The sequence below is a fragment of the Falco punctatus genome, assembly GCF_963210335.1.
Source record: "Falco punctatus genome assembly, chromosome: 3".
In the NCBI taxonomy this organism is placed as follows: domain Eukaryota; kingdom Metazoa; phylum Chordata; class Aves; order Falconiformes; family Falconidae; genus Falco; species Falco punctatus.
The window spans coordinates 100,166,876-100,179,657 of NC_137582.1; the positions used below are offsets into that span (position 1 = coordinate 100,166,876).

The following is a 12,782-nucleotide window of genomic DNA, read 5'->3' on the forward strand; positions in this document are numbered from 1 at the left end:
AGGTGGAAGGTGAGAGGGAGGTAGAGATGGTGCAGGGCTCCTTCTGGATCTCCATAAAAAGGTCCAACAACAATTGGCTGAATAAAATAGCCACTTTAATAATATAGGATAAAAAGCGGGGTAGAGATGGTGAGTAAATCTTACTCAGATGCCAAGAGCCCCACGTTTGTGCAGCGTCAGACAGCTTGGATGGGCTTTCTCCCAGCACGCTGTACGCATCCCAGCCATGGGAGAGGTTCCCTCTGGGGTCCAGAAAGCTCCTTTAATACACTTAGGTCTCCTGTTTTGAAGAACACAGAAAGGCCTTGCCACCTTTTACTGCTTTTCCTTTATTCTACAGTATAGAGGTTGTGTGTATATGTTATATGTTGTCTTTGCTTTCAGTGAAATATTCCAGGTATGGGAACCCTAGGAAAAGTGCTAGTGATAAAAGGGACAGTGTTGCACGTACAGTCGGATTGGAAGAAAAAAAAAAAAAAAAACAACCTGCAAAACTGTTGTAGTCAATACTAACCATGACTTTTTTAATGTCTGGTCCCTCTCCTCAAAAAGTTGTGTGAATGGGAAATGCCCGTGTAAATGGTGCGCCTCATACAAGGGCTGTTTATGAATGCCGAGGTGAATGTGTCTTCAGATGTACCTCAAGAGACTTACATATGAGAAAACCAGCAAGTGAAAAAACAAATGCTTAAAAAAAGAAAAAACAGTCCTACCAGACTCAATGTCTGCTTCACTTGGAGGAAAGACATAAATACTGTTCGCCACGTAACACTGACAAATGTGTGATGAATGTAGCAACTGTAAAACCTTCATTGTTCCTTCAGCTAAAACAAACAGAATGTGTAATTAGTTGGCTGCTTCTTCCTAATCCTAAATCCCAAGAAGATTACATGCCATTTGAATCGTCGTCTACCTGGTTTTTACAGGCCTGTTTCGATTGTTTGCATGCACCAAACCTCTGCAAAACAGGAGGGAACAGTTAGTGCTGCCCTGCTGCTGCATGTGGGCAGTTCCAGGGGACCTTCCTGCTGTGCTTGGGTTTCATTGACTTATAGCTATACCAGATTTCCAGATGTTTACTTTCTTTATACACTTGGTTTTAGAAATTAATTTCAGTACTGATTTTATTTGTTGAGGTTTTTTTATTCTTGCTTAATCAGGCAGTTAATTCATTGTATCTTCGGAAGTAAAATTCACTTAACTGCAGTGCACAAGCTTAAATTGTTTTGGGTTTATATTTGGAAGGTAAAAGTAAAGTCCTTTTTTGGATGCACAATAAATTATTCATTTTATTTTTGTGTCAGAATGAGAGAAAGATTGCTTTAGAACTAATACAATGTGCAATCTTGTTTTAACTGGAAGGATTCTTCAATAAGAAATCCTTGAAAGACATTCCTTGGGCTTTTTGTCTTTTTATATATATAAAAAAAAAAACTTCCATGAAAGTCTGTTTCCTCTTCTGCACCATCTTGTCCAAGTTTAACTGACGTATATTTTAATGAGTAGTCAGACCTCTACTACCTGAGAAAAGCCCAGGGTAGTTCACTGGCCTTTCATAAACCTCATCCAGAGAATATACGGACACAGCCCTGCCCTGACTGTTTTCACAAATGCAGTGTCGTGGAAAAGGAAGTTTGTTGAAGTCATGTATCAAACGTCAAATATGCAGGTCAAAGCAATAGTTCTGAGTTTGGTCACAGTTGTCTGACAGCCTCAGCTAAAGGCGATTGTGGAGTTGCAGATCACTGCAGAGGACTCGTCGATGGTCCCACAATTTCCATATGTTTCTACAACAACAAAATCTTGGATGGAGGATATGGGGAAGTCCATCAAAGCCAGTGAAGTTCATATCTGTAGAACTGGTGTTAAATAACCCTCATCCTGGTCAGGCCGTGGGCTTTGTGCTGTTCTAGAAAGCTCTCTGGCTAAAGATGGCTTGAGGTTTGTAGAGACAGCCGGTGTGCAGAGATAATGTCTTTTATTAGACAAATTGCTGTTTAGAAAAAACAGACAGACTGTGAGGCTGTTGAATTGAACTTTGCTTTTCTTGTATCCATAGACCACTGTGGCTACACCACTGCTATTTTAAAAGCAACAGCAGGATAGGGTATTGCTACCCATCACTTTGATGTTCTCAGCCGTGTTGGACTTCCTGAGCTGTGCTGTAGCTTAAGGTGACAAAACTGAGGTTTAGAGGGAAAAGGTGGATTCTCTGATTCCTGCCTTGCTGCTTTCTTATGAAGTGCCAAAGTACAGCTTATAGAACCAACTTCAGAATTTTCGTGTAGCTGTTTTCTTTCTTTCTTTCTTTCTTTCTTTCTTTCTTTTTGTAGTAGTGGAAGGAACTACTGCAGTTAAGGCTGACGAGGAGGAAGTGAGTAGTGCGTAAGTTGTGCAAGGCTGAGGTTGGACTGTGGGTCAGACAGTTAAGAAAGTGGCATAACCGGAGGAAAACATTTAGAAGACGGTGGAAACAGCAGCTAATCAAAGAAAGCATGTTAATCTTCTGGTATTTTCTCGGGGGACTATTTGGATTATATTTATTTGCTTAGTATTGTGATTTATAGATGTAACTGGCACTTTTTTCCTGAATACAAGCAACTCTCTCTCTTGTCATACATAGCATCTCCTGCAATCAAGTACAATTAAGCTGGTCTCAGATTTGCATATTATGAAGTTGTATGAGCTTATTCAAGCCAACAAAAAGAGGTCTCTCTTGCTAGGCTGGAGCATTATTTGAGCTAATCTGCCTGCTTGAGTACATTAATGTTTTGCATATGGTTCTAAGAGATATGTGCAGCTGGGTGGCATAGTTCTGAATTATTGGAATGATTCATGGCACTGGTTTCCGTGCAGTCACCTTTTCCTTCTTTAATAAATGAATACAGCCTCAACTCAGGAGAAATCCAGGCTTTCTTTGCACTGCAGCCCAAGGATTGTTTGTTCTTTATAGCAAAGATCAAAGGATATATAATTTTTTTAAATAGCAGCAGGAACCACAGATCATAACTCATTGAAATGACTTCCCCCCCTTTTTAGTCTTAGAACCATACTATTGTGGAGTATTTATTGTTTTATTGTGGAATATAGATGTCACTGACTGCAGTTATGTTGATTCAGTACGGCCTTTTGTATATGTTTTTCAGAACTACAAATGATTGCATTTAATTAAAACCCACACATTAGACCAGATGCTACTTTAAATGGAAAAACTCTTAATATGGGCATAAAACTCGTAATATGTTTCTGCGTAGGGAATTTTCCTCCCAGGAAAATACTTGAAATGAGGAGTGGTATAAATACACAGGTGGTATTCTGGAAGCTAAGAGGTACCCGAAAAAGCTTGCTTTGGTTTTAGTAGCCTCCTTCAAGCCTTCTGTGAGAACGTCTGCTTCCCCCGTGGAGGGGGGGGTTTACTGTGCCAACGAAAATTCTGGACCCTTGTGCTGGCAGCAGCCTCGTCTTGGTGCCTGTTGAAGAAATAGCTGCAGGTAGTTGGGACGTAATGTGATGGGAGATACACACAGGTCGTGACGCGTGGGACTCGGTGTTATGTGGGAGCAAAGTCGGCAACCAGCTGCCATATTTCCTTCTTTTTTATCGCCGTGTCCTGCCTTGCTGGTTGCATTCTTGGGCATTAGTAGAAGGAAGTATGATCGAGGGAGCAAAATTAAGAACTTTGCCCTGTAGCTCAACTTATCTTTTATCAGCCGGTGGAAGCTGGAGGACTGAGCTCTGGTTATCAAGCTCGTGGGACCGCTGGTGCAGTGGTGACTGGAGGCTCTGGAAAGACATGTGTTTTCCAGGCAGAGTCAGCACCCTGCAGTGCTGCTCTTTGCTCTAGCCGCTTTGGGCTATGCTCTGTATTTGTCGTTCCTGTATGCCTACTGCAGCTGGCCACCTCTCTCCCCTGCACCACATGCATAAAGCACATGTTTTTAAATCCCTGTGGGCCATCTTAATTCCTATGTTACAGGTAAGGAAGGAAAAAAATTACTCTTTCCTTTATTTAAATTTAGGATAGGTTTCCTTTGATTTGAATTAATTGTTCAAGTACTCTCTTGTAAACTTTTTACTCCTCTCATAATTTATTATTTCTCAGCTGACATCTTTATCTTCTGCCTTTTGTGCTAAAAAAGGTACTTCTCCTGTCCAGCACCCCGTATTTTATTTTCAGAAGTTATGCTTAAGGAAGGAATAAAATAAAAAAAAAAAAAAAAGGTTTTCCTCCCGCAGGTTATTCCCATACTTTAGTGCCAATAATACCCTCCTACACTCCTGTTTTATGTGAAATTATCATGTTGGCATTGGGTCAAAGAAGATAGACATTCACAAAAGGGGGGTGGGTGGTAGGGAATGCAGTTTCTAAATAGTCTTCCCCCCGACAGGCACCCCCCTCCGCCCAGTTTGGAAATGGTACTAGGATGCGCATTGGAGGGTATGTCCAGAGCTAGAAAACAGGTCTGTTATTTAAATCATATTGAAAAATATGGAAACAGCTTGGCTTGATTTATCTTTTCTTTTTCTTGGAGTAGAAACCATATGTTTTATCTTTGGTGTGTTCTCTCATGCTTGCCAGCTTCTGAAGCAGTGAAGGTGAGTGTTTAGGGTGATTACTTAGGATGTTCAGTGCTTTAGTTTGGTTTCAAAAGAGGCTTTCAAGCAGATCACATGAGAAATTTTAAAAAGGCTGGAGGAGGGATTTGTCCTTGAATATGTTTAATAGATATATACCCCTTTCCCCCTTGTTTCCACAAATAATACACAAAAGAAACGTGATGCTGGTAACAGAACTCAATTTTTTGTGTCCTGCACTCCTGGCAGGAGAGTAACAAGAGTGAGAGTCCCACGATTCTGTCTGCTGGAGGCTGAGTCTTCCCTGAAGATTCCCATCTCTTTCATCTGCCTCTCCTCAAAAACTTCCTCTTACTGTCCAAGAGTTGAGGATAAGAAAGAAGAGGAGGAAGAAAGAAGTTGGACGGACACATTGGGGAAGTGGAAGGGAAGAGCCAGAATACTAAGCAAAATTCAGCATCAGAAGATTGCTTTCAAAAAACTACTGCTTCCGAGGGCTTGCAGTTAGCAAATCAGTCCCCAGCACCGCGCTGTTTGGAGACTGCAGTTAATTAAGAAGGAAAAAAGCCCTTACTTTGTATCCGCCCAGTTCTTGCCAGGCACAAGAAGAGAGCGTATTTGTCCTCAGCAGCTCATCCCTGCTAACCTGGTCAATTATTTCTACTAACAGTAAAAAATCATGAGGTAAATTCCATAGAATTGTTGGGGTTTTAAAGTACCTTTGAATCTAGGTGTTTCCAGGGCATTGTGCATTTGTTTCGGATAATCTCAGTGATACCCTCCGTAGTGGAATTTTTAATGAAGGTGGTTGTTAATGGTGTGGTGGTACGATGGTATTAATCTCCTTCAAATGGTATTTCTTAAAAGTTGGGTATGTTGGCTTAGAGCTCAGACTGACTAAATTGGCTATTTATTGCTGTTCGGCTGGCCAAGACAACGTGGACCATTGGAACTGTGTTGGATTTATGCATTTTATATCTCAAGGTCTTGCCCTGACCACAAAAAGTTATCATCCAAAGCTCTTAACTCAGTTCAGCCACGTTCTTTGTGACTAGACATCGACATGCAGAATGCTGTAGCAGTTAGACATATCAAATGCTGGGGGCTGGGGCAATTGTATCATTATAATTTTTCTGGATGAAAAGGGTTGGTTGAATTACTAAGGGAGGTGGTACTGGAGCAGTCAAATCAGGCCTCCCACACTGCAGTTAGGTCCAGAAGAAGAAAGTGATTGTAATAAGACAGTCAAATCTCCCCTCATTTTTGTCATATACTTTCAGGAATTACTTTGATGGGCAGCAGTGGACAAGCCAAGGAACCGCTGAAGCTGTTTGTTCTTAACCTTCGGGTGAAGGCGGTGTGGCTGTGACAGCTATCACAGTTGCATTTGCAGCTGCGCGGTATCATGATTTTTTCCAAGGTGAAGAATGTCATTGGGTTTTTATTTGCAACATCAACAGGGGCAGTTGTTTAATAGGTGAAATTTGTAAGTCTGCACAACGCGCCTTTTTACTGTTGTTGTCTTTTCGTGGTTATTTTTGTTGTCTGTGTAATATGAGGCTGACAGTACAGACGGCAGGAACGCTCAATTAGCCTTGAGGTCAGGCATCTAGATTAAAAATCTTGACACATTCCTTTATCGTCTCACCCCAATCTTAAAAGGCCAGTTCATTTCTCATCTGTATTTAATACCTTGTTTCTTCTAGGGGACACATAAAGATAATCTTACTTTACAGCACTATCGGATTGGGTTTATGATCAGGATTGGTGCCAGTGTTCCTAAAAGACCTATTTTTGGGGGTGCAAAGTATCATTTTAGTAAGCTGTGTGCTTGCAAGTTAGTTTTGTTGTTGTATTAAACCAGTGTTAACCAGCCTTTTACTGCTGTGTGATGGACAAAGCTTCATTCTGAGCAAGTCTGAAAGTGGTAGATGTGGCTGCAGAACAGCTAGCTGAAGGCCTCTGTTTTGTTCACAAAATAGGTGGAAAATAGTTTTTCTCCTCTCTCCAGTCCAGTGTGTCCCAACCTGTTTGAGCTGTCCTGGGTGGGCTTCTGCATCTAAGCTCCTGCTTACCCACTTGTTGGGTGAAGTAGCTTTGGACTTTGTTTAGGGTGTCGGTGCTTTTTTTCCCCCCGTTGCCACCATCCTCATAAGTGGGGGTATGATTCTAGGCTTACCACAATGTATTTTCATGATTTTTGGCAAACTTAGAACATTACAGCACAGTGTGTTGTGTTGGGTTTTTTTGAGAATGGGCTGAGAGCTGAGAAAATATGAGCTCTTTCCCTCAACAGTTTAAAAATGGTTGTAATTTTTGCAATTTTTAATACTGAAGTTTAAGCGCAGGATTTCAACTGCTAATCAAGTGAATTAATTCTGAGGTGAATGAAGATGACACAGCAGATCTACCATCATGTCTTTCCTTTGAAAGAAAAAAAATATTTATAAAATACACCAGAAAACAAGCATGTATCTGTGAACATCGCTGCACAGCTTTATATCTCTCCATAGTTCATTATTTCCATATTCACACATGGAGGAAGTGCAGCCCAGGAACTGGAAATGGCTTCCCGAAGGGGATGGTCCTAAAGGGGTTGCTCTGACACATGAAGACTTTCATGTAGGGAAAAAAACCCAAACCCAACATTCCAACACAGTGGGATTTAAAGGAACTACGCTGAGGGGATAGTCCTTGTTTTGTACATAGGAACATATCCCAGTCACATCTTCCAGAGGTTTTTCCTGTCGTGCTAATTCTTTGCAATGTAGTGTTAATGACTGAAATACTTTGTTACCGCTGTGTGCGCTCTCTCCCTTGGTAGGAGTTGGCACCTGTTTCTGTATTTTTCTATAAAAGGTGAAAAGAATTAATATACTCTCAGGAAGTATGTGAATCAACAGTGTTCCAAAATTCTCATTTTATCAGAGTTACAGGAAGCATTTAAAATGTCATCTATGGAATTGGTTTTCTATGATCCAAAGCCTACAAGGACCAGGACATCGCTAGTACCATTATTTTCATAAAATCCTTCTCGTATTTTGAAGAAAAAATGTTCAATTAATTTATTCTTCTTATATAAGGTCATCGAGACAGGTCTGTTAAATTTAATGGCTGTTTCATGATTAAGGCAGAGTAAGAAGTTCTTAATTAGCTTGCTTTTTATCTGTTCCTCAATTAACTCCAAATACATTTCTTTAGCAGCATCCAAACAACCATTTCTAAGATGAACTTGGGTTACTCATCTTTTGAGCTTTTAATCATATTTTTAGATTGCATTTTTACACCATCTGTACTACAAAAATGACTGTAATTTCTGTCACAGTTGGAAGCATCAGTTAATAAATGTTTTCTATTTTGCTCTGGGGAGGTGTTTGAATTGAGGGGGAAAATATTCTTAAGCTAATTGGATTAATTTACAGTAGATGGAAGGAGAGTGCAGTGGGAATGGTTTAGTCCTATCCCTACCTGGTTTTCTTCCAACTATCGCCTTACTCTTTGTTTAATTTAACTACTGTCCCAAATGAAGCCTTTGCCCCAGCCCTCTGATCTTCTGTAAATCTCTGCATGTATTGGGAGATCACTGGCACTGCATCCATGCTCTGTCACTCTATTTACAAGACATTTAGCAGTGCGAACTGTCTACTAGAGCTTAGGATCAAACAGGATCAGAGCCACTAATGCAGCAGCATTAGGCATTGATGTGTTGACTACTGCCTTACAAAGTCTACACTAATAACTCCTTGGAGTAGGGAAATAATACTAGGAAATAGGAAAGTAATACAGTAAGCTTTGTTATGGCTAAGGGTAGCCTGCAAAATGCACTTTCAAACATTGCTTTTGGCGAGGAAAATCTTTTACTGTGCAAATGTATGGACTGGAAGAAAAACCGTGCGGTCTGTGTGCAAAGCATGTACCATGTATAGAGAATTTGATGTGTGTGTGTGTAATCAGTATTATAGATGTCATAAACTAGTAATAATAACTAGCTAAGCATTCTTCAGGGTGGTCTAGGAATTTAATTTCATGTCTGTGACAGACATAGGGAATATGGATTCCCAACAGGCATGTAGTATTAAGATCACTTAAGCATGTTAATATTCTGCTATTCTAATTTACTCATTGATAGAATGTTAGCAAACGTCTGTTTTCTTTGTATAGATACCACTTCATTTTATTTGCTTATATGTATTTAATATTTCTGTTTTCTGCACAGTTTAGTGGGAAGCTGTGTGGTTCAGTGTAATCTTATTGTTATTCTGAAGAACTGAGATTTTCCTGTGATGTCTGAAATATCTTGGAGTAGAAACAGTGGAGTTTCTTTGTTTCTTAAGAGGTTCACACTTCCACAGATATTTTTCTTTGAGGTTTTTTTGCTTTGTCAAAGTTACTAACACGTTCATGGTTTACAATCCCGTTAGCTAGGGAATACTGGCAATTACTGGTACTTTGCCAGACCTTTGCTGACGCTGGATAAAGCAGTGAATGTAGTGATGTTAAAACAGAAAATTAGACTGAAACAAAAGTAAAAAATTATTTGCCACCATCTCCCAGTGGATTTTATAGTAGATGGTAAGGTTTGTAGAAAAAAGCGAGAAGAGAGAGAACAGAAACATCTTGAGAAGTTGTTTGTGATGGTGAATTTTCACTCTGGAGGTTTTATTACATTGCTGGTCAAAGGACTTTCATGTAACTGTAATTATCTTAAAATATACGTAATTTTGAAAATTATCAGAGAGACCCATTACATTCTTAATGTATATTTATATATGTTTTACTCTTGCTTGAATGAAAAACCCCTCTGTTCTTTGGAGCAGGAGTGATAAGGTTTTATTAATGAAGGAAAACCCAAGGTCATCTGCCATAGTCTATTTTTCATCTCTGTAAATGAAAGATTTTGGTGGCCATTAGGTAACTCAGCTACTGTGAAACCATTCAACTGCATTTCACAATGATAATTTCAGAAAAAGCATTTTTTCATATTTGGATCTCCTCTGTACCCCACGCATAGACTTGACTCTGAAGTACGTCCTTTCACATGGCCACCAGGAGATGCCCTGCAGGCCATGGGTAGTCCATAGGCACTGCTTGGAAATGCTAGGTTGCACTCAAAAGAAAGTAGGAGAGTTGTAGCATCTGTCAAGTGAATTTTAAGGCCCTAAACAATACGTAGGTTCCTTCATCCTTTCTGAACTTTAGTGAGGATGAGGCACGTGAGTAGCAGTTACGTACGTCAGTACCCTTGGGAATATATTCCTGAGTCTGTGTTTTGGTGAACCTTTAGTTGATGCTAATGTTGGAATGTGATGAATAAAAAATAGATAAATAATATGTACCGCATACTTATATCCATTTTCTATAACAGCTCTTCATTGTTAAGACCACTTCTTGGTTATTCTAAGCAATCACACTGTTGACTGTTTTCTATCTATCCACTTGAGCTCCCAAGCTCTTTCTGAAAAAACAGTTGGTTGCAGGAATGCAGCATCTGCTGTGGCTACATCTACAGCCTCCGTTTTCTTGTTGCCACTAAAATCACAATGGTAAAGTTTCCATATACTGATTTTATCCGTTAAAGTCCTTTTGCTTTAATGGCAATGGCATGTTTTGTTTCCTCAGCTATCAGGATGGTTTTGTGGACTGTTTCCCACTGTTCCATGCACAGCTAGTGTCATGTCAGAGCATTGAGGTGGAATCTAGAGTATTTGCCTGTTGCCAGAATGGCCAGCATGGCTACTGTGCTGCCAGTCTGCTGACTTAACAGCATTCCTTTTAATTGCATAAGTGGGAGAGATGTTAATTAATGCAGTGTTAATGGTGAGAAATCAGGTGTGCAAAAGATGGCATTCCAGAAGTATATATTTTTTTTTGCAATACTAAGGAGACTACATTATGTATCTTCTAGTATACATGATATAAATCACATAGGCAGTGGGTTGGAGAGATTCAAAGTTAAGAACAGCGGTGATTTTTCCTGTATGTCTGATCTGTGTACGTAACCTGGTGAACATCAGAACTTCGCGCGGAACAGTGACCACAGGAATATTTTTGCAGCTTTACATGCTGGACAAAACAAGGGACCATCATTCCAATTACATCTCTGAAACTTCTGAGCATTCTCAAACAATGATTTGGACCATTTTTCTTTGCCTTGTATAAATTGCAAAAGTGAATTTCAGGTGTGTTGAAGTTAGTTTGAAAAGTGGTCCTGACTTTGAGGGGCTTTTAGGTTTATGAACACATTCAACATGTACAATAAACCAGCAAGGCAAAATCTGTGGAGTGGCAGCTGGGGCTGTGTTAGGCTTGCACAGAGGTAACTTGGTCCCTGAGCTACCTACTTCCCAGCAGGTGCACCTTCCCCAAACCTACTTAAAAACGAGTGTGTTTCTTTCATGAGAAAAAAAAAAAAAAAAAACAAACACCACCACGGAGTGGGCTATGCTGGCCACTTAGTGCTTTCAGGGGTGGCTCATAAATCTTGCAAGTTTTCGAAGTGCCTTTCAGTGCCACCAGATTTATGTCATTTTGAGAGATGCAAGTTAATCTTTTAAAGGCCATATTTAGCAGTAAAGCTGCAAGTTTTGTGTAAGTACGTTGAAGTTAAATCTTTTTAGGAGTACCATAGATATTAAATAGGGATGTTAATCACAAGCTTACAGATTAGTCACAGCAGTTACATAGCTGTTAACTCCACTCTCCTGAAGATTAAAAAAAAAAAACCAAAAAAACAACCAAACCACAAAAAAAAAATATTTAAAACTCTGCAGTTGACAGCATAAATTTATATTGAAGGAATGCAGTGACATTTGTTAGAAGTGTCACATTCTCCATCCTTCATAGTCCTAAAAAAAAAAAAAAGCTGTATCTCCGTATTATCACATCTCAGTTATTGATTTGTCAGTGACACAATAAGCACAGTGATGTCTTGTCACCTTTTCCCCCCTCCATTTTGTATATGACTGTTACAAAAATTATTTTTTTAGTGCTATTGAATGCCTTGTATAGTCTGGGATTAAGGGGGAAATTTGTAAATTTTGCTGCTGATAGCTTTTTGTTTGTTTTCCAGTGGATTTTTTTTTTTTTCCAAGCATGTTTCAGGCCAGTGCTTCTGTCACTTAAAGAATGAGCATGTGACTGACAGGATACTATTTGGGAAGTGATGTGCAGTCTCAGAGTAATACGACATTTTATGAGCAGCTTTACTGTTTTCATTACTTGGATTTATACTTTTATTTCTGTGTGCTGAGGAATAAGTGAGCAAGACAGCTGTGGGAAATAGAAAAGCTGTCAGGATGAAGTTGATAGGACAGCCTTGAAATTATGCCATTGTGTCTGATAAGACATTGTGGCTGTTATCTTTAAATCCTTTAAACACAAAAATCTGATAGAGCAGCTTGGATCATTGTTTCAAGCTAAGTGATTTGGTAGGGTTTGGAATAGATTCATCCGAGAATCTGGATCAGGAAAATCATCAAGTTTAAAGATTTTAAGACTTTTTACTAAATTGCACATACTGGTCATTTTTGTTAGTTCATAATTAGAGCTATTTTGTTACTAGTGACAGTAGGAGACAGGACTTCTGAGGCTTTTTTGTCTGTTTTTTTTCACCTCCTCAGCAATTTAATGGAAGATTAAGGTTTTAATATAAATATTCTGAGGCAGTCCACTGGGCTTCTAACCATGAGCCATGCTTTTTCACTTGCAGGCTCAAATACCCCATTTCTGTTGCTTCAGTTTTCCAAGCTGCATTTGCCATGGCAGCACGGTATCTCATCCTTGCACATCTAAGAACTGAAGCACCCGCGTGCCTTTCAGTCCTCCCTCGTTCTGATTCCCCTCCCTCATTCTGTGACGGACACTTCGGTGGGAAAACTTCAAAGGCTGGGGTGCCAGAGGATTGCAATCTTGGTTCCTCTATCAAACTGACAGCTTGGGACTTGGGCACCGTTCACTCAATGAGCAGTTTTCATAATCTGTCAAGTGAAGCTAGGAACCATCATAAAATACGTGATGTCTCACTATAAATGCACTGGGATCTGATAAGGAAGTTTTCCTCTGGAGTCTGAGGCTGGCTGGGAGGGCTTGGCTTGGCTGCTGTCGGTAAAACTCCAGTGGGTGAAAGCAGATGGGAGCAGGACTTGACACCTTCGGATATCCCAACCAAAGACGTGTCCCAGTGCTTTATTATAGATGCTCTATAATTG

The 12,782-nt window shown here is 39.8% G+C and overlaps 1 protein-coding gene across 1 annotated transcript in view; it reads left to right on the forward strand.

The window, feature by feature from the left end:
* Window positions 1-12,782, forward strand: part of CDKAL1 (CDKAL1 threonylcarbamoyladenosine tRNA methylthiotransferase) — a 428,463-nt gene that overhangs the window by 350,714 nt on the left and 64,967 nt on the right. The window lies entirely within an intron of this gene.